The 23,140-nt window shown below is 44.2% G+C and overlaps 1 protein-coding gene across 3 annotated transcripts in view; it reads left to right on the top strand.

The window, feature by feature from the left end:
• CAMK1D (calcium/calmodulin dependent protein kinase ID) overlaps positions 1 to 23,140 on the top strand; it is a 408,921-nt gene that overhangs the window by 316,844 nt on the left and 68,937 nt on the right. The window lies entirely within an intron of this gene.

Below are 23,140 nucleotides of genomic sequence, written 5' to 3'. Positions count from 1 at the left end.
TACAGTTGCCAAGCAGTGTCGAGGATTTGAAAGTGGGACCTGTCATCCTCTTGTGTCTTCTGCCGCCATGTTTAGCTGCACAGGTACAGGCATAGCATAGGTAGAATTGGATCAACCAGGGTCATGGCTTTGCCAGGTAAACGAGACAGGAGAGGAGCAAGGGGATATAAGAGGGGATGTTATAATGGAATTGAAGCTGGTTAAAGGAGCAAGGGAGAACTTGAAGGTGATTAGAGACAGTAAAAAGATGACAGGTGGAAATGATGGATTAGGGGTCCAGTGGAGCTGAAGGATTGCTGGATTCTGGGAACTAGAAGGAATGGGTTGGAAAGATTGAAGTGGAGATCAGATAGGAGCTTGCCTGATGTTATGATTATGGATGGATCGCAGTTACTGGTAATGACAAGGCCCTGGGTATGGCCAGGAGCATGAATGTGTGTGAGGTTAAGGTGCAGGACTGCATCGTTGGAGGATCCGAGAGACCCTCCTTCAAGGTTCTGAGAGACTCAGGCATGAGCAGGGTAATCTATGTGTAGAGAAATGACTAAGCATTATGGTGTTGGAGAGGTTGACCGTCAACAAAAAGCTAATAACATCATTTAAAAGTATGGCGGAAGTGATCTGGAGTCCAAAGTGGACGGCAGCAGTGAGGGACCATGATACTAGCATCTGGCAAGATAATCTGTGTCTTAGGATTGACCTAAGACATTGGCATTGGAGCCAAAATGGACTTCATTTTATTTCTTCAATACACTCATGTTCCCTTTAGATATTTTGGCAAAGCAGATAGGTTTGCTTGTTTGGTTATTCATTTGTTTGCAGGATCTTAGTTCTCCTGACCAGGAATAAAATCTTTGCCCCTTTTAGTGGAAGCTCACAATCCTATCTACTAGACTACAGAAAACTCCCTGGACCTCATTTTAGATCTTATCTCTACCACTTACTGTCTGGGAAGTACTAACCCCTCTCATTCTCAATTTCCTCACCTGTTGCATAGAGACAATAATAGTACACATCCCAGAGATTCAGTTCAGTTCAGTTCAGTTCAGTCGCTCAGTCGTGTCTGACTCTTTGCGACCTCATGGACTACAGTATGCCAGGCTTCCCTGTCCATCACCAACTCCCGGATCCTACTCAAACTCCTGTCTGTAGCTGTTGCTGCTGCTGTTGCTTCAGTCATGTTCAACTCTGTGCAACCCCATAGACAGCAGTCCACCAGGCTCCGCTGTCCCTGGGATTCTCCAGGCAAGAACACTGGAGTGGGGTGCCATTGCCTTCTCCACATGTCCATAGAGTAAAGGTCAAATAAGATAATGTATATAGAATGTTAAACAGAGTGCCTGGTATATAGTAAATACTTAAAATTTCATTACGATGTCACTCCCTGGTCCCAAATCTTCACATGAGACCCTCTGCCTCCAGTTTGGAGCACAGTGACTGTTGATCCTTCTATTCTTGGGCAGCACCAGCTGTTTGCTGCATAAGGTTTATTTGCCTTAGTTTTTCAGAGACATTTGGCTCAAATGGTTTCCTGGGTCCTGAATTGAACTTGCTTTTCTCCAACTAATTGAAAAATTCATTTGTTTTGTTGCAACGTTCAAAAGCATAAATATCCATGTGTGTTTGTTGCATGTATAATTAATTTCTAAATTAAAGTTTTTGAAAAGCCAGAGGTTCACATGTGAGCAGATCAAATCTGAAGCTTCTTTGAGACCCTCTGTGATGAAGCCCCCAGCAGTAACCTCCATTTGGGTCCTCCATGTCTTGTGCTTCCCTTGAACAATTGGTTCACGTTAAATTCTAGACACAAACCTCTTGGACTTGGCTGTAGAAACATCTTAGAGTCATGTTTGTGACTGGCTTCACTGGGGACAGAGAAGTTTGTGGCTTTGCGAGTTTGCCTCTCCCCTCCCCCATCTTCACTTTATTCTCTTACTTGGCTTTATTTCTCTTATCATACATATTTTTCCTCTTGCTGTATTTCCTGTGTCCTTTTGAAAGACTTTGAAGCCAACTGTTTGGCACCATGTTGTGTGTAAGTAGTTCCTTAGGAGGATGGATTTGGGCATTTGGACCCATCCCTCCCCATGCTTCACAGAGTACCTATCACAAAACAGGCATTCGGTAAACATTTGTTAAAGCAGTAAAAATTTACTCAGTCCTATCTGTGAAATGGAGATGTGCTCCCAGGTATTTGCTTCAAAGTGCTTTATAATGATTATGATAGTAATAATGGCTAGTAGTTATGGAGTGCTTGCTGTGTCTGTTTTTCATACATTATCTTATTTAATCTTCCTGATGATCTTGTGCAATAACTGCAGTTTCTACGCCCATTTTACAGATATGAGATCTAGAGTGTAAAGTGTGATACCTGAATTCAGGGAGCTGGAAGCAGAGGAGCAAGGATGTACCTGGAACCTTTCCCACTTTGATTCATTGTATTCCATCCACACAGTAACACTGGCAGAACGTGTCTCTCTAGAAGGAACTGGACACTCTCCTCCATCTGGGGTGCCAGCCCTCTCCCTGCATCCTTTGGTCCAGGTCACTGAACACCATGTAGAATGCTCTGCTCTGACCTTGGAGCAGGGAGCAGCTGGCAGTCTGGCCAGTTCAAGTCCCGGTGGAGTTACCGGTTAGCACAGTGAGTGTATTTCTTTAAAACAAATAAAGGAAATGAAAAGCTATCCTCACCATGAAAAAACATGGGGGAAATTTGAATACATGTTATTAAAGGGAAGAAATCAGTCTGAAAAGTCTACCCACTGTATGATTACGATAATATTCTAAAAAAGGTAAAAATATGGAGATGGTAAACGGATCAATGTTTGTCTGGAGTTAAGGAGAAGGGAGATGAATGGGCAAAGCACAGATGATTTTTTAATTGTTTTTTTAAAAATGGAAGGATAGTTGATTTACAGTGTTGTGACAATCTCTGCTGAACAGCAAAGTGACTCAGAGATGGTAAACAATCTGTCCGCAGTGCGGGAGACCTGGGTTTGATCCCTGGGTCAGGAAAATCCCCTGGAGGAGGGCATGGAAACCCACTCCAGTACTCTTGCCTGGAGAATCCCATGGACAGAAGAGCCTGGCGAGCTACAGTCCATGGGATTGCATAGATTCAGACATTACTGAAGCAACTGAGCAGCACCAGCAACACATAAATGCATTCTTTTAAAATCTTTTCCAGTATAGTTTATCCCAGGAGATTGGATATAGTTCCCTGTACTTTACAGTGAAAGTGAAAGTCGCTCAGTCGTATCACACTTTTTACGACCCCATGGGACTATATACAGTCCATGGAATTCTCTAGGCCAGAATACTGGAGTGGGTAGTCCTTCCCTTCTCAGGGGATCTTCCCAAACCAGTGATCAAACCCAGGTTTTCCACATTGCAGGAGGTTTCTTTACCAGCTGAGCCACCAGGAAAGCCCAAGAATACTGGAGTGGGTAACCTATCCCTTCTCCAGGGGATCTTTCTGACTCAGGAATCGAACCGGGGTCTCCTGCATTGCAAGTGGATTCTTTACCAGCTGAGCTACAAGAGAAGCCCTGTACTATACAGTAGGACCTTATTTATCCATTCTAAATGTAATAGTTTGGATCTACCAGCTGCAGCCTCCCAGTCGATCCCTCTCCACCTGTCCCTGCCTGCCCCCAACCCTTGGCAACCACAAGTCTGATCTCTCTGAGTCTGTTTTGTTTTGTAGATAGGTTCATTTGCAAAGCACAGATGATTTTTAGGACAGTGAAAATACTCTCTACGGCTGTAATGGTAGATACATGTCATTATGCATTTGTCCAAACACATAGAATGTACAGCATCATGAGTCAACTCTGCTATAAACTGGATTTTGGGTGATGGTGATGTGTCAGTGTAAGTTCATCAGTTATAACAAATGATGGGGAGTGTTGACAGTGAGGGAGGCTGTACTTCTGTGAGGGTGGGGTAAGTGGAAATCTCTGTCCCTTCCCCTCAATTTTCCTGTGAATCTAAAACTGCTCTAAAAGAAAGTCTATTAAAAAAAAAAAAAAAAAACCTGCATTCCTCATACCCAACCCCCTAGTATTCCATTGCTGTAGGATTGAGAGAGATAGCTGGCAGCATGCTCAGATTGCAAGGGGAAAAAGAAGGATAAGCTGACTTTGATTGAAATTCCACTGTAGGCATGTTGAGGAATTTTAAAGAAGCTCTGAGCCAGTGAGTGCTGTGGGCTCCTTTTGTTTAGATTTGGCACTGGCCGGAAGGCTCTGCTGCTGGAGGGAGCTGGTATGGAGGAGAGCCAGATCCGTAGCAAGTCCTGAAATGTGCCCTCTTTTCATCCCGAGATTTCTATCGTGGTGCCAAATGACAGGGCTTCTGTGGAACTTCTAGTGCTCCAGATGACCCACGAGTCCCCCCCGTATGGGGGCCCATGCTCTCACTTTTCTTGTCTCCTTCTCCCCTTCTTTTGTCCTCTGTTATGGAAACGGGTCTCTGACAGTGTTCTGCACAGCTGGGGAAGCCAAGGACTCACTTTATCCCCCAAGAGGACTCGCAGGCTGAGAGTCCTCTTAGCCCTGAGCTAGAGTCTTGGGGAGATTGACGAGGGTAAATTGAAACTTGCTCTCACCCCTTTCAGTGGGAGCAACCTCAGATTATATTTTGTTCCAGTGATGTCCTGGAACATCTCCTCTGGACCCCTGTTCTCTGGGGAAGTGGTTGGGAGTTCCTTGGGAGTAAGATAGTAGAAAACTCATATTGCCGTTTTGATTACACAAATATTTTTGAAAAATAAAGATTGACAGCAGTTAAGAGTTGAAAAGTGGTATTATTCATGCCAAATATTTTTCCTAACTTGTAAAAATAGTATATAATAGCGTGGTAACAGAGAAGTGCGTTTTTTTATTTCATCACATACTTTGGGGTCTAATTTTCTTGATTTCTCCCTGTGCATTCCCCTGCGCATGCCCCAGATCCCCCTCTTCTCCTCTGGCACCCCTGGTTTGGGGTTGTAGGTCAGCATGCATGCACAGGGGCCAGTCTGTGGGGAAAATGCACTTGGGGAGAGGACTTTGTGTTGTAAGTGAGTGATCCATTGACGTCTGTACCGAGATCGGAAGCAGAAGCTGGAACCAGAGGTAGGCGGGATGGATTGGTGAAGATAGGCTTACATCTGGAGGAGATGAGACACTGAACAAGGAGCAAACAGGTAAACTGAGGCAGTTCTGGAGCACATTGCAAGCATGTAGGCGGCATTGCCTTCTTGGGAAAGATCTATCTTTTGCATCGGACAGTACACTCCGTAGTGTTAGGTATTATTTGGACTTACCACACATAACAAAATCTGTAATTGGCATCTCTTTGTTTGAGGACATTTAGTATAGTGCCAGCATTCATGTAATGGGCCAGTGGGAGTTAATAACAGTAAGACAACAAGCAATCCCAATTCAAATAATTAGGATTTTTTTTAAGCAAAGCAATTTCAGATAATTGGTGGCTCCTGGATTCCCTAAGGAAAGGGGATTTTCCAGATCATCCTTTTGATAGACAAAATATGTGGAACACTCTCTAAAATGCTATAATATCAGAGACTTTAAATAATTTAATCACCAAAATCTTATTATCCCCTTGTCTGCAGGGTTTCTAGCAGAAAGTGCAATTAAATTAAATGTAGGGGAAAAAATGGAGTCTTAAATTTCAGACTTTGCTGCATCTATTTGCCTTTCTTGAGGATCTCATTACTCTCAGATTTTCTCATTTTCCTTTCTTCTTGTTTGGGAGAGAACACATACTCTTGAAGCTATTGCAGACAGGGTAAGAAGAGACCTTCTGAGTTCAGCAAATCCGTCTAAACAGATGGGTGACTGCATCTCACCGTCCTTTATGAAAGAGCCTGGAAGACAGATAGTGAGGTGGCAGATTTCTATGACTTGGAGTTCATAGAATGACAGATTGAGTATTGGCCGCAATGTCTGTGAAACATCCCAAAAATTGAAGTATGATTTTTCTAGAGTTTGTGGCACTTCAGTTTCAGAAACTTCTAGGTGTGTAACCTTTGCTTATCACTTCTTGTTATAAAATTTTTTAAGCACTTTAAAATGTAGAAAGAATGTTTAATAGGCCTCTGTCTTAGGTCTGGTTCCCTGGAAACAGGTTCTGATGCAGATATATGGGTGCAGTTGATTTTCTGAGAAGAGCTTTTGGGATCAGCATCTGTCAGGAGTGAAACAAGCAGACAGGTCAGAGAGAGGAGGTGAGTTAAAGGCAATTTCAACAAAGTCCTCAGTCAGTTCTAAGAATTGTGGCCCAGGGTGGCCTGAAAGGGGCGCACTAGGCAACACCAGCAGTGCACGTGTGCGCGCTCGGTCCTGTCCAACTCTTTGCGACCCTGAGGACCGTAGGCCACCAGGCTCCTCTGCCCATGGGTTTTCTCAGGCAAGAATACCGAACTGGGTTGCCATTTCCTCTTCCAGGGGATCGTCCTGACCCAGGGATCAAACCTGAGTCTCCTGAGTCTCCTGCCTTGGCAGGCGGATTCTTTACCGCTGAACCATGTGGAAAGCCCTGACACCAGCAGTGTCCACTGCATTTAGCCGTCATCCAGCCTCCTCCACTGTCAGCCTAAGGGACGACTTGCTTGCCCTCTACTTCCTCACTCTCCTCCTACCTCTGCCCACCTGGGCTGTTCTGTTTTGTTTTTTACAGCTTCATTGAAGTATAATTATGTACCATAAAGTTCACTCAAATCAGTGATTTTTAGTAAATTTACCAAGTTATACAACCATCACTCTAATCCACTTTTAGAACATTTTTATTACCCTAATTAGCATATTCCTTTTGAAAATGACTCCTGGTATATTTTGAAGCAGATCACTTTAGTGAGGTTTTAATGCAATTAAATTCTTAGCTGAAGAGATCTATTGATAGGAATTTTTTAAAGACACATTCCTGTGAGTCAGTGAGGTGCCATTTGAGGTCACATGATAGGTGACCTGGGGAGATGTAGGAAGCATCACTACAAATAAAGCTAGTGGAGGTGATGGAATTCCAATTGAGCTATTTCAAATCCTAAAAGATGATGCGGTGAAAGTGCTACACTCAATATACCAGCAAATTTGGAAAAGTCAGCAGTGGCCACAGGACTGGAAAAGGTCAGTTTTCATCCCAATCCCAAAGAAAGGCAATGCCAAAGAATGCTCAAACTACTGTACAATTGCACTCATCTCACACTCTAGCAAAGTAATGCTCAAAATTCTCCAAGCTAGGCTTCAACAGTATGTGAGCCGAGAACTTCCAGATGCTCAAGCTGGATTTAGAAAAGGCAGAGGAACCAGAGATCAAATTGTCAACATCCAGTGGGTCATCGAAAAATCAAGAGAGTTCTATAAAAACATCAACTTCTGCTTTATTGACTATGCCAAAGCCTTTGACTGTGTGGATCACAACAAACTGTGGAAAATTCTTCAAGAAATGGGAATACCAGACCATCTGACCTGCCTCCTGAGAAACCTGTATGCAGATTAAGAAGCAACGGTTAGAACTGGACATAGAACAACAGACTGGTTCCAAATTGAGAAAGGATTATGTCAAGCTTGCTTATTTAACTTATGCAGAGTATATCATGTGAAATGCCAAGCTGGATGAAGCACAAGCTGGAATCCAGATTTCTAGTAGAAATATCAATCACCTCAGATACGCAGACGACACCACACTTATGGCAGAAAGTGAAGAAGATCTTAAGAGCCTCTTGATGAAAGTGAAAGAGGAGAGTGAAAAATCTGGCTTAAAACTCAGCATCCAAAAAACTGAGATCATGACACCCAGTCCTGTCACTTCATGGCAAATAAATGGGGAAACAATGGAAACAGTGAGAGACTTTATTTTGGGGGGTTCCCAAATCACTGCAGATGGTGACTGCAGCCATGAAATTAAAAGACATTTGCTCCTTGGAAGAAAAGCTATGGCCAACCTAGACTGCATATTAAAAAGCAGAGACATTACTTGGCTGACAAAGGTCCATCTAGTCAAAGCAATAGTTTTTCCAGTAGTCATGTATGGATATTAGAGTTGGACTATAAAGAAAGCTGAGCACCGAAGAATTGATGCTTTTGAAATGTGGTGTTGGAGAAGATGCTTGAGAGTCCCGTGAATTGCAGGGAGATCCAACCAGTCCATTCTAAAGGAAATCAGTCCTGAATATTCATTGGAGGGACTGATGCTGAAGCTCCAATACTTTGGCCACCTGATGCAAAGGATTGACTCATAGGTAAAGACCCTGATTCTGGGAAAAATTGAAGTCAGGAAGAGAAGGTAACTTATGAGATGGTTTGATGGCATCACCGACTCGATGGACATGAATTTGGGCAAGCTCCAGTAGTTGGTGATGGACAGGGAAGCCTGGCATGCTGCAGTCCATGGGGTCGCAAAGAGTTGAACACAAGCGACTGAACTGAAATAGTAAAGGCAAAAAACTAAGCTCTTTCCAGGGTTGGTATAAATGCCTTGTGCACATTTGTCATCCTATTGATAAAATAATGGGTCTAAAAAAGAAAAACATTTTTAAGAATAAGTGAGATTTAATTCATAAACTGTAAATTCACCCTTATAATAAGGAATGCAATTCACTAGGGTTTTAGTATACTCACGAGCTTGTGCAACCATCACTACTATGTGATTCCAGAATATTTCCACCACATAATGAACTCTGTACTCGTACTCTTATTCTAATAATTTGTTTTTATGGAGAGACAGTTTCTCACGTGAAAGCGTGAACGTTAGGTCTTACCAGTTATTCACACTTGGACTATCAATCTTTGTTTAAAGACAGCTCCTATATTTCAGGCATGGTGCCTCGGAGGTAGTGGTTCTAAATTACCTCCAAATCTCAGGGTGGCTTTCACAAAGCTGCTCTTCATTCCTGGGGGTTAGTGGTGTCTGTCTTAGGAGAAAACCTTTCTTTGTTTTTGTATTAAGGCTTGTGCTTAACACAACCGTGATGAGGTTTTGTAGGTTATTAAACGGTGTCTTCAAATATGTTGCAGGGGTCACGGTCAGTGTCATTTTGCGTCTTGTTTCACTCTGTGCTACATGTGGAAGGTAAGTGTGTCGGTGCTGGAAAAGTGGAAATCTATCAGCAGGAATTCTTTTTGCCCGGTAATGGACTAGAACGCATGGTACGTGTGTGAGTTTATGAGTGGAGTTTAGTTATATTCCCAGACTTGAGTGAATTTAGGCTGAGTGAGAAAGAGCAGTAGTGTATATTTAAGTAAAATGTCTGTTTCATTATCTTCATTCTTAAAGAGCAAATTAACTGAAGAAGCCATTTCAGCATATAATTTATGTTTATGCAATTACAAGTGAAACTATGATGGCTTAGCTGCTTTCATTCTACAAATGGCTTTGGTGTGTTCTGATCTGCCCCATCTCAGTCCTGGAGACACAACTGGGCCATGACATTGCCAGCCAGGCACTCACACCCTGGGTCACTCTGTCGCTACATGCTGCTCTGTGTCACTCATAACTCACCTGTTATCAATTTATCCTAAATGGATTTTTGACATGATTTTAAAATGGATAGTTATAAAAATATGCTGAAAGGTCCTCTTATTTTTGGTGTAATCTTCTATTAAGAGGAATTTACCGAGTCTTGTCTGCTCAGTGTTTGTAGACAAAGCCAGCACCAACCAGGCAGGAGAACCATCCACTGGGTGAGTCGGGGGCTCTAGAACATTGTTCAGTGGGGTGCCTCTTCCAAGCAATAAAGCAAAACACAGAGCATTAAGATGTCAAGGGGAGATAAGATTGGAGAGAGAGAGGTGTAAGATGCAAGCCAGTAGCAAGCTGAGGTGCTGGGAGAATTGAGAATGATGGATGCGGTGGGCTTCAGGTCTCTCCCGTTGTGCCCTTCATGGTGTTTGCTTTGCGGATTGGCATGACCACTTATGTGTGCATGCCCAGCTGCACCCAGATCCCACTCACTGTTTTGTTTTGTTTGCATGTGTGCAAAACATTTCTTTATTTAACATCTATTGAGTTAGCTTTCTGTCTGTGCAAGGTCCTGGATAAAACAGTGTCAGCAAAGAGGCTGATGGTACCTGTGCCCTCGTGGAGTTCTCAGTCCAGAGTAGGCAGGAGTGGCGTAGGAGGGTCAGCACTGGCCAAATATTTCGGTGTTTAATTCTACGATGAGTGGTGGACAGAAATATAGATGCTGAGAGAGAATGTTATGGGGCAGGGGGAAGGGAGAACCTAATGTGGTCTGGGGGTCAGGAAAGCCTTTTCTTAAGTCATGATGTCCAAGCTTGGATCTAAATGATGATTGATAATTAGGAAGATAAAAAATGTGTGTAGGTTCAACAGGTACAAAGGTGGCCCAGAGCCAGGGAACCCTACAGTGGGCAGCTGTAATCTTGCACATTTGTTGATGATAAAAAGTGAACTTGAACTCCACAGATTTAAGTCTGAATGATAGGTAGACAGTTTTTACTTTGGTTGTGCTTTTTTGAAGCCGTTGTAAGACCTTTCTCATATTACCTCCCTGCATGTGCTGTCACACACACCTGCTGTAAGATTTTCAGTAGAGATTAGCTGAGAAACACTAGAATGAATATAAATACACATAATAAATTAAAGCTGAACAAACAAAAGAATTAAAATACATTTTTTAGACTTGTCATAAAATTGGGGCTGCATCAAGTTTCCTTCAGATTCTGAACCTCTGAGCATGTATGAAATTGCATAATTGTTCTCGGTTAGTTTTGAACAAACTCACGCAAGATAGGCAGAGATGTGCTGACAGCCAACTGGCAGTTCCCCATGTGGGAGCTGGCGATTTTACGGACTATCTGTAACCAAGCTGTACTCCAGACCTGCGCCAAAGCTGTCTTCAATCTCCTCCAGTTGTTATCTTCTCGAGAAATGCAAAATTATGTTCATACTTGAAAGTTGCAAAAGAAAAATAATAATTGTTGCCAAGTGAAATTTTCCTCATTGGAACTAACAGTGGGAAGGCTGAAATGTAACAAACATTTCATTACAAAATTTTTTCCAAAAATTATAATTAATGTATTCAAGAACATCTGTTAATATAAAACTCTTGCATATATGTTCTACCACAGGGTCACTGCTTGGAACTCTGGCCCATCAGTTAGCTTCTCATTAACCAAGAACATCTCAGAAAATGCGCCATCAGAGGTCAATAACGTTCAGTCCTCACACTGCGAGTCCTCACTATGTAAAGTTACAGGAATACATGTAATTAATACAGAAGTCACAATACAAAGTTGTGAGATTACATAAGAAAGCTGACATTGTCACAAATTTACGTCGTAATGAAGTGCGTGAATATCTTCAGAAAGCCCCGCCTGTTTACACAGAGCAGAGAGGAGAGCAGGGGACCCTTATGCTGGTGGAACCAGAAGCTCTTATGTCAAGCTCCTTTCTTTGCAACTCCCTTTTTATAGCAACTCCCTCTTTATAGCAACTCCCTCTACACTGATCCCTTGTCAATCAGCTCCTGCCGCACTCCCCCTCCATGCCCTGTAGAAAAGGGAGAAGGGGACCAACATTTATAAAACACTACAGCACGCTGGGCGTCTGCCTAGGGATTTTCCCTTCGTTGTCTCACTTAATTCTTAAAGCCAGCATAAGTCCCCCTTGTGCAGCTGAGAAAATGAGGCTCAGAGAGGCCAGGCCTGGGTACCTTTCTCTTCTCTGTGTACTCAGGCATCTCCAGTCCCAAGGTCGAGAAGCCATCGCATATACCGCTGACTCCTGGTTCTCTGCCTCCAGCCCTGACCTTCCTCTTCTTAAGCACGTGGGCATTTCCTGTCCTTATCATCCCTGATCTCTCAGCAGCACCTGTCAGGGTTAACCAGACCTCCTCCTTGACTTCCATGGCCCCGTTCTCCTCCTTTGCTTCCTGCTTCTGTCTGGTCCTTTGTTGGCTTGTCTTTGGGCGTCGGCATTCCCCGCACTCAGCCGCCTTTCTCTTATCCAGCTGCACTCTCCCAGTGGATCAGGTCCACCCTCTTGGCTTTGAAGACCATCTGTATGCTGATGACTTGCTGGTTTTGAACTCTAGCCCTGCTCTTCCCCCGAACTTCAGTCTCATATCCATGGCTACCTGCTTGACCTCTGCATCCATCCTCTAGGCATCTCAGGCTTCCTTATGTACCCAAGGCTCCAGATCTTTGCAGTCCAATATGGTAGTGCCATGGACCTGTTTCCATTAATTAAAATTCAGTAAGATTTAAAAGTCAGCTTTCCAGTGCCACAAGGCTTGTCTCAAATGCACAGTAGCTCCCTGTGAGTTGTGGTCACCACATCAGAAGGCAGATAAGGAGCATGTCCATCACTGCAGGAAGTTCTGGTGGTCAGTACTGACCTAGTTGTTTTTAATCTCCTCCAAACTTGTTCTTTTACCAGGGACCCCCTTTTCAAATAATCTAGTTGTTCCTCAAGTCAAAAATCTAAGAGGCATCCGTTTTATTTTATTTATTTTGGCTGCGCTGGGTTTACAGAGTAAATGCTGGAATTTATGGAGTTTATTAGTTTATTTATTATCACTTTTGAACTGTGGTGTTGGAGAAGACTCTTGAGAGTCCCTTATTCTGCAAGGAGATCCAACCAGTCCATTCTAAAGGAGATCAATCCTGGATGTTCATTGGAGGGACTGATGCTAAAGCTGAAACTGCAATACTTTGGCCACCTCATGCGACGAGTTGACTCACTGGAAAAGACTCTGATGCTGGGAAAGGTTGGGGGCGGGAGGAGAAGGGGACGACGGAGAATGAGATGGCTGGATGGCATCACCGACTCTGTGGACATGAGTTTGAGTGAACTCCGGGAGTTGGTGATGGACAGGGAGGCCTGGCGTGCTGTGATTCATGGGGTCGTGGAGAGTCGGACACGACTGAGCGACTGAACTGAACTGAACTGATTATCACTCAGTCTTAATTGCTGAGTGCGGTCTTTATCTAGTTGTGGTGAACAGGGGCTATTCTTCATTGCTGTGTGTGGGCTTCTCATTGCAGGGGCTTTTCCTGTTGCAGAGAGCCTGAGCTCTAGGCCTGTGAGCTTCAGTAGTTACAACATGTGGGCTCGGTTGTTGGGCTGCATGAGCTTGATTTCTCCTTGGCATGCAGGATCTTCCCAGACCAGCAATCGAACCCATGTCTCCTGCATTGGCAGGAGGATTCTTACCGACTGGACCACCAGGAAAGTTCCAGAAGACATTCTTGATTCCTCTCCTTCCAGCATGCCTTATATCAATTTTATCAGTGAGTCTTGCCTACTGTATCCCTAAAATATATCTCATGTCTTTGTACTCCTCTCAGACTCCAGCGTTCCCCAAGCTGAGCCAGCAGCCTCTGTCACCTGAATTGCTACAGGGACTCCCCAACAATCTGCCTGCTTCCACTCTTGTGCTATAACCATTTTGTCCACACAACAGGCAGCCATGCCCACAGGCACCTCAAAGCCGAGTCTTTGAAAACTGTAAAACAGTTCTCCTGTCTCCTGGTTGAAAACCCTCCAATGATACTTCATCTGATGTAGAATAAACCCACTGTCTTTAAATCTTAGTTTACATGGCATCTTTGTCTGTTTGGGCTGCCATAGCAAAGTACCATAGATTGAGTGGCTTGGAAACAAAAGATTATTCCTCATGGTTCTGGAGCATGGATGTCCCAGGTCAGAGCACCAGCTTGGCTGGATTCTGGTGAGAGCTCTCTTCTGGGCTCTCCTGACTTCTCCTTCTGTCCTCATATAGTGGAAGTAGGGCCAGCTAGGTCTCCGGAGTCTCTGATGAGAGTGCTCATCCCATTCATGACGGCGCCACCTATGGCCCAATCACCTCCTAAAGACCCCACCTCCTACTACTATTTCTTTGGGGGTTAGGTCAGCATATGAATTTGTGGGGGGCAGGGACATAAACATCAACACATAATGCATGGCCCTATATGACTTAGGCCTTGTCTTTCTCAACCACGCTACACTGCCCACCAGACTCCAGTTCACCATGACTTTGTTTTTGGTCACCAATTGCCCTAAGACTGGGCTATCCTAGTCTTAGGACAGGCTCACCCCTTTGCCTGGAAGCTCCCCTTGATCATCACGTGGCTGGCTCTTCCCTGTCATGCAATGGGGCCATCTTGAAGCCCACGTCAGAGTGGCTCCACCAAATACTTATCTCAGGCTTGTTTCCATCTCCCCACAGCATTTCAAACTTTCTTAATGTTTCACTCCAGTATTCTTGCCTGGGAAGCCTGTGAACAGAAGAGCCTGGCAGGCTCCAGTCCATAGGGTTGCAAAAGAATTGGACATGACTTCGTAACTAACAACAACACTGTTTCACGTTTATCTGTTCGTTTATTTCCTTTTTCTTCCTCCCTCACTGGAACATAAGTCATAGATACTAGGGAGTCCGTATGGGATAAGAAATGCTTTGCCCTCTTGGAATACAAAAGTCTAAAAATGATTTGTAGCAGAGTGGCGCCGCGGAAGCATGCTGGGCCCATAAAAATGATCTGTAATTAACTTATCTTTTTTTGGAATGTGGACAGGTGTTGGAGTTAGAAGAGATCAGCTGTTTTAATCTTGAGCATGCTGATAATTTTTTAAATAAATCTTTTCATCCTTTTCTTGTGAGTAATGCAAAAGTAAAATTTCTTTATCAGAGTCTCAGCAGGCAGGTTTCATACTCAAAATAAAAACACTTTCACTTCTTTCTTACCCATCGTTTTGGCTCTAACCACACTTTTCCAGGCCAGCCTCAAGGCTGGATGGGAACTGGGTGGCGGGGGAGATGGTGTTCATAGTTGATAAATAGGGAGAGATGGTTGTAAGGAATCAGTGAGGTCCCACCAAAGCAATGAAAGTTGTTGCCTCGATGGATGAAAGAATCAGTGCACACTGCAGAGCCTACTGACTTGGGGCTGGAGGAATGGATTTGCTCTCGTGAGCATATCTGAAGGCGGTAGGAAGCCTGCAGGATCAGAACTGTGAAAGCAAGTGGAGCTCCAGGATGGGGAGGACAGACCTACATTGGAGGATCATGTGCGTGCCCTGCAAAAGGACTCTCCTTCCAGTACGTCCCTGCCTCCACGCCCACAGGCACAGATGGCCACACTCTCAGTAGCATCTCTCTCAGAAGGCGGTTCGTTCGGTCACAAGCAGCTTAGAGTTAAGCGCCATCCAGTGCAGCCCATACCGTCTCCACTGCCTGGGTTTCAGAATCCTTCGTGGTTTGACCTCACCCTCACCAGTTACATCTTCCAGATAAGTCAGGCTTCTTTGCATATCTTGTCCATTCCCACCTCTCTCTTCTTCCTCCCTGTCGGAATCTTCCATCTGACGCCTTCCTTCAGGAATCAGCTGACGTTCTTCACTGAGTGCTGTGCCAGACTCCCAGAGACACAGAGGAAGTTTCAACATCCCCTTCAGGAACCTTCTCTAACCACAGATCTCTCCCCTCTGGGTTATGCTGTGGTCAGCCAGCCTGGGTCACAATCTGGCAAGTCATTATTTGCTGGTGGTCTTGATGGTCAACTTGAACTTCGTTTGTAGCTCCCCAGATATGGGCTAAGCTGCATGCCATGTGTTGGGCTTATAGTCGGTGCTCACTTAACACTTCTTTCATTGACTCTATTTCCCTGAAAATTAATTCAGCAAAAACTCTTCATGATCGTTCAAATGACTGGACTCTCCCTGCCCACCGGGCTTTTCTCCACTTGACTAAATACTGCTCCTTCTTTAAGATGTCTCCGATTCACTTTTTCCTGCCTTGTCCCCGGGGTCTCTTCTAGGTGTCCTTCTGTGGTCTTCCAAAGTACCCTCACCCCTCAGTCCTAACTCTCTTCTCTGTCTGTCCTAGTCACCCCATCTGTACACACTGGGCCATGTGCCCCTTTGAAACAAGAAAACATATTTTATCAAGTGATTCAAGACTGTTTGATTAGGTGAATAAAAAAATATACAATATAAGTAAAGTAGCAAAAATGTTTTCTCCCAATAAACCTTGAAAAAATATAAAGAAGGGTATACACTTGAAGGGGCTTCCCTGGTGGCTCATTGGTAAGGAATCCACCTGCCAATGCAGGAGATGCGAGTTTGATCTCTGGGTCGGGAAGATCTCCTGGAGAAGGAAAGGGCAACCCACTCCAGTGTTCTTGTCTGGGAAATCCCATGGACAGAGGAGCCTGGTGGGCTGCAGTGCATGGGGTCACCGAGAGTCAGACACAACTGAGTGACTAAACAATAACAGTAATACATTGAAAGACACACTTCACGGATATGGACTGTCCTTTATGTTGCTCAGTGTATTCATCTGCTGTGGAGTTAGCCACCACAAAATACCACCAGGTGACTTGAAACAGCAGGAACTTACTTCCTAACCAATCTGGAGACTCGGGTCCAAGATCAGAGTGTGGGCAGGTTTGGTTTCTCGAAGCCTCTCTCCCTGGTGTGCAGACGGCTGTCTTCTTACAACGTCCTCACAGGGTCCAGCCTCTGTGTTCATCCCTGGCGTCTCTTCATACCAGAACTGTATTACCTCACTTAACTTGTATTACCTCTTTAGAGGCCCCTTCTCCAAATACAGTCTCATTCTGAGGTGTACTGGAGTGGTTAGGATTTCAACATTAAAAAATTGGGATCGGGGGGCACATTTCAGTCCACAACACCCAGATACCTAGAGAGCAAAAGAGCCAGAATTAAAATTCAGCGGCATACAAGGGGTTAAATGTCTCAGGTCCATCCCATGGAGAGGCATGTGTTTGTGTTTTAGAAATTTCTGAACAGATGGAGGCTGGGAAGATGTTGTGAAACCGAATTCTGAGAATAAAGATATTTTTATTATTAAAGTGGGATTTGCTGAAGGAGAGAAAGATTGAGGACAGAGGTGTCACAAAATAAACCCTTAATCTTCCTGGAGAGTGTGAGCGAGCCCCCCAGGAGCAGAGGGTGGGGGCACCAAAGGCAGATGAAGTCATGAGGTTGGGGAGTGGGGGCAAAGTTACAGTGGGTGCCCTGTGTGGGAGGAGGCAAGTCCTAGGGGCATGATTGAGGCGAGGACTGATGGTCCCTTTCCTTCTCCTGGCTGGGTGAAAAGAATGTGTATTTCTGTCATCTGAGCCTTGGGCTTTCACAGTTGAAAAATGCTTTGTTTTCAGCCTCTCAATCACAACCTGCATGTTTCAGGACTGCCTTCCCCTTAGGATTCTATGTAAATAGGGGAAATGGTTCTTAGAAAACACACATTTGTAACCAGTCTTGCACTGGGGCCATATGACTCTTGCAACCACATCACCTGGGTCTTTAATACTGGTGCTGCCTGGTTATGTGACAGTCTTGTGAATTTCAGGGCATGTCTGCTGTAACACTGCTTTTTATCATCCCAGTATCAGCACTGATAATTCTCAGACTCCTGTCTCTAATATTAATAGCACAATGCTATATACTGTTTGGCCTTGTTGGGGAGGAAGAAGTTTTCTTCAACCCGCTGAGGGTCCCTGGCTGGATCTGAAGATGAAATTCACAATAACACATGAATAGGGAAAAAGCAGACACATTTTATTGAATCTTTACATATGTAGCCTGCACAAGGCAACTAAGTCCTCAGTAAGTGACCAGAGCAGAAAGCTTTTATACCTTTTAGGCAAACAATAAATTTATGGACAATAGACAATACAAAAGTGTTTGGAATAGGGATAGTAAATGATGAAGACATAACTAAGGTGTTAAAGATTTGTTGAACTCGGTTTGTTTGCCAGTTCCACTCTGGGTTGATCAGAGTGTGTCTCCAGTGAAAGGAGAATTTATTTCCTGCCTTTAGACAGGAAAGGGGGAGCTTTTTCCTACAGTTACTTCTTAACTGCCTTCAACTCAAAGTAATTTTATGTCTAAGAGGCATATATTGGGATGACATACTCTGGTTTCCATTGGCCTTTTTCATCTTGTATTAAATCTAACTTCTAGAGTAATAGATTTTTGGAGCCTATTTTTCCACATTAGCACAAATACAAGTTTTGAATGGATGTGTGGATGATATTGTTATAACATACTCTGTAATTAGCAGTAAATCTTAAAATAAGAGGATAATATCTACCAAAATCAGGGGCTTCCCAGGTAGCTCAGTGGTAAAGAATCTGCCTGCCAAACAGGAGATGCAGGAGACTTGGATTCAATCCCTAGTCAGGAGGATTCCCTGGAGGAGGGCATGGCAACCCACTCCAATATTCTTGTCTGGGAAATCCCATGGACAGAGGAGCCTGATAGAGCTGTATAGTCCATGGGGTTGTTAAAGACTTGGACGTGACTTAGCTGCTAAACAACAACAATCTACCAAAATCATATGGAGAAGTTCAAGTGCATATAAAAGCAGGGTATTTTGCATAGTACTTCATTGGAAGGACTGATGCTGAAGCTGAAACTCCAATACTTTGGCCACCTCATGCGAAGAGTTGACTCACTGGAAAAGACTGATGCTGGGAGGGATTGGGGGCAGGAGGAGACGGGGACGACAGAGAATGAGATGGCTGGATGGCATCACCGACTCGATGGACATGAGTTTGAGTGAACTCCGGGAGTTGGTGATGGACAGGGAGGCCTGGCGTTCTGTGATTCATGGGGTCGCGGAGAGTCGGACACGACTGAGCGACTGAACTGAACTGAACCATAGATGCATGGTATACTGACAAAGTTGTGTATAGCACATTCAGTTCAGTTCAGTCGCTCAGTCGTGTCTGACTCTCCGCGACCCCATGAACCACAGCATGGCTCCCTGTCCATCACCAACTCCCGGAGTTCACTCAAACTCATGTCCATCGAGTCGGTGATGCCATCCAGCCATCTCATTCTCTGTCGTCCCCTTCTCCTCCTGCCCCCAGTCCCTCCCAGCATCAGTCTTTGCCAATGAGTCAACTCTTTGCATGAGGTGGCCAAAGTATTGGAGTTTCAGCTTCAGCATCAGTCCTTCCAATGAACACCCAGGACTGATCTCCTTTAAAATGGACTGGTTGGATCTCCTTGCAGTCCAAGGGACCCTCAAGAGTCTTCTCCAGCACCACAGTTCAAAAGCGTCAATTCTTCGGCGATCAGCTTTCTTCACAGTCCAACTCTCACATCCATACATGACCACTGGAAAAACCACAGCCTTGACTAGATGGACCTTGGTTGGCAAAGTAATGTCACTGCTTTTTAATATGCTATCTAGGTTGGTCATAACTTTCCTTCCAAGGAGTAAGTGTCTTTTAATATCATGGCTGCAATCGGCATCCACAGTGATTTTGGAGCCCCCAAAAATAAAGTCTGACACTGTTTCCCCATCTATTTCCCATGAAGTGATGGGACCAGATGCCATGATCTTTGTTTTCTGAATGTTGAGCTTCAAGCCAACCTTTTCACTCTCCTCTTTCACTTTCATCAAGAGGCTTTTGAGTTCCTCTTCACTTTCTGCCTTAAGGGTGGTGTCCTCTGCATATCTGAGGTTATTGATATTTCTCCCGGCAGTCTTGATTCCAGCTTGTGCTTCTTCCAGCCCAGCGTTCCTCATGATGTACTCTGCATAGAAGTTGTATACTTACATCCCCCTAAAGCTGAACCTCTCTCCCGTGGCTGCTGTTAAGTAATTCTATTTATTGACCTGTTGTTATGGTCTCCTTTTCTCCAATCACCTGACCTCATCCTTCTAATTGCATTCTAGTGCTTTGCAAGTTTTCCTTGGGGAACTCCATTTCTCATGAGGACCTTTAAACCCCACACATTGGAAGCTCGCTGTAGAACATTGACTCAAGAAAACCACCTGTCAGCTCAGCAGCTGACCACCCCAACCTTCATGCATCCTGCCAGCCGGAAAATGAGACATGCCCCTCAGTTCAATTCTAAATTTATTTCCTTATCAGTGATTCTGGGATTCTAGTTGTTCATAAGTGATTTTGAAAATGATAGGGTGTCTTCGCTCAGGCTGTCATAACAGAATACCAGCGACTGGGCAGCTTAAAGGACAGAGATGTATTTCTCACTGTCCTGGAGTCTAGGATGTCTAAGACCAAGGTGCTGGTTTGATTCCATTTAAGGGCTCTGTTCCTGGCTTACAGATGGCCGCCTTCCTGCTGTGTCTTTATGGTGTCCCTTATTCTTTTCATGAACACACTGATTCCATAATCAGGGCTGCACTCTTATGACCTCAACTAAATCTAATTGCCTCCCTAAGTTCCCACCCCCAAATACCATCATGTGGGCGTTTAGAGCTTCAGCTTATGAATTGGGGGAGCTCAAACATTCAGTCTGTCAGAATGGCCTTTTTGAAATGTATGCTTAAGGAGATTTTTGGAAAGTATAAAAAGTTACAAACTTTAAGGTATTTTTATCAGTATTGTTACATTTTTTATTGGCAAGTTTTAAAACTTTTCCCCTGTTCCTTGGTTTCTAAGGAAACCACATTCTTTCTGAGCACTGTTCAGAATAAATCCCTGGTGCAGTTTGGGATTTAAGAAGTGAAATATTAAATGGGCAGAAAATTGAGACCCAGACCCTACCTAGCACAGAAGTATCTTACACTTCAATTCTGATGCTTCAAATCATGTTTTTTTTTTCATTTTATTTACTTATTTGGCTGCATTGGGTCTTAGTTGTGGCTCGTGGGATCTGTGCTGGGACACATGGGGTCTTTTAGTCACGGCATGCGAGTGAACTCTCAGCTGTGGCAGGTGGGATCCAGTTCCCTGACCAGGGAGTGAACCTGGACACCCTGCATTACGAACGCAAAATCTTAGTCACTGACCACATTGCTGAACTATCACAGAGAAAATATTATTCAATAGCTATTAATACCTTACATCCCATTGCAGAGAAGAGGACTTTGAGAGACTAGAAAGCAGGAAAGATCAGTTTTGAGGGAGGGAAGAGATCTGGCAAATTACAGGTTATGGGGTGCTAAGGATGGGGGTTGGGGTGGGGAGCATTGTTGCCTAAGGCCTTCAGGCACCTTGCAGAGCATGTGAGTAGCAGCCCAGTGGTAGAACACTAGCTCAGCGCCCTTACTGAAGGTGAGCCGATGTAGGGGGTGAGGAGGGGCACAGTCAAGACAGACTTTTCCTCCTGCACCGCTAGTGACGCCTTGATTGGCACCAACTGCACAGGGTGGCTGGCACCTAGTAGTCGCCCAGTACATGTAGAATGAGTGATGAATAAATGATCTGGTGAAGTGAATTGCCTCCAGGTGAATGCACCCAAGTTTACCCTACCCCTGGCAGCAATACATCTCCTGTAATACATTCTTAGACCCTGCAGAGTTTTTGCATTGAAGCTCACTGGGAAGATGAGTCTAGAAAAAAAGGAAGAATGGTGAGAACTTGATGTGAGTTGCTGAGATGGAATGTCAGTGTCCTGGGATTTGGGTTTACCCAAGGATGGATCATTTAGACAGTGCAGTTGTCTAGCTGTACTTACTCCCCTGTTGTTTCTGTTTCTTTTCACTCTTTGAAATGCTTTTTTATTTTTCCAAAGAGTCTTTCTTTTCTCTAGATTGCTCAGTTTGCTTTGGAAATGAGACATTATCCAAGCTCAGTATGGCTCAGACTGATTATAAGTAATGGGAGAGGTCCATACACAGGCCTTTTATAGCTGCAATTTTGTTTTATTAGTTCTTTAAAAAAGAACATTTCAGTGGCTCAGTTATTGAACATTAATTGCCTTGACTTGCAGAAAATGAATCATAGCTTCATGTGTTGGTGTATGTGTGTGTTACTGCTGGGGCCTGTCTTTTAAAGATGTAAAAGTTGTTTGTGAAACTTTCATGATTTTGGCATTTCAAATACATCTTTTTCATTTTATTTTTGGGAAATTTGTTTTTCTTTTATAAAATAGTGCTAATAAATCCCTTGAAGCTAATTTCCAAGATGGCTTAATTATTTGAACAAAACACTTTTTCTTTGAGAATCCTATGGTCTAAGAATTTGAAGGCAGAGGTGTCAGTTGAATTGTTTCTGTTCAGGATTTTGCAGTTCTGTTACTTTGCGAAACTAAGAGCAGCATCAAATATCAGAGCTGAAAGGGACTCTGGAGGTTGTCCACCAGGGCCTTTTGACCTTTGGTGACATAGGTCCCCTTTCGATAAATACCAAAAAATGGTTAATGCAATCTGAAACTCAAAGCAAATTAAAATGGAATATTTTCTTCCCCAAACCAAATTAAAAAAATACGCTGGAGTGTCGTTCTTCTATCTTTTTGTAATTCAAAAGTGGCTTTGACTTTCTGATGCATCTGATGGAATGATTGACTGGATTAACTCCCTTACTTCATAGATGAAAAGACTGAGGTCCAAAGGTTCTCAGCATCTTAAGAGCAGATCTGGGTCAAGAACCCGGACATCCTGTTGGCTGCTTGCTGTTTTGCCTACAAACACCCCCTCCCACCACCCAGATCGTTAAGACTACACTCACATGTGAGGGAGGACTCCTCCCCAGCATTGGCTCCCTGTCACTGATGATTCTGGAAGGTTATTCTGACTTAATGTTGTCCCAGCGGTATGGAGCAAAGGCCAAGAGAGACTTCTCAGGCCTGCCTAGTCCACAGGTCCTAGTGTGTTTTTATTCACTTTGTTTCCTTCTAGACCATCTGTGGGAGAAGGAAATGGCAACCCACTCCAGTGTTCTTGCCTGGAGAATCCCAGGGACAGGGGAGCCTGGTGGGCTTCCGTCTATGGGGTCACACAGAGTCGGACACGACTGAAGTGACTTAGCAGCAGCAGCAGCAGCAGCAGACCATCTGTGGAGAAGGCAATGGCAACCCACTCCAGTACTCTTGCCTGGAAAATCCCATGGGCAAGGGAGCCTGGTAGGCTGCAGTCCATGGGGTCGCGAAGAGTCAGACACGACTGAGCAACTTCACTTTCACTTTTCACTTTCATGCATTGGAAAAGGAAATGGCAACCCACTCCAGGGTTCTTGCCTGGAGAATCCCAGGGATGGGGAAGCCTGGTGGGCTGCCGTCTATGGGGTTGCACAGAGTCGGACACGACTGAAGCGACTTAGCAACAGCAGCAGCAGCAGACCATCTGTACCATTATGACATAGAAACACTTCCCTGGTATAACTTCTGGGGAATAAAGAGACAACATTTAAATCTGAAAATAGATTCATTTTTGAAATAAAATTTG

Source organism: Moschus berezovskii, chromosome 15 (assembly GCF_049115385.1).
Source record: "Moschus berezovskii isolate FMDL1 chromosome 15, NW_MosBer_1.0, whole genome shotgun sequence".
In the NCBI taxonomy this organism is placed as follows: Eukaryota; Metazoa; Chordata; class Mammalia; order Artiodactyla; family Moschidae; genus Moschus; species Moschus berezovskii.
Note: the sequence above shows the minus strand (reverse complement) of the source record. Positions and strands in the feature narration are given on the sequence as shown.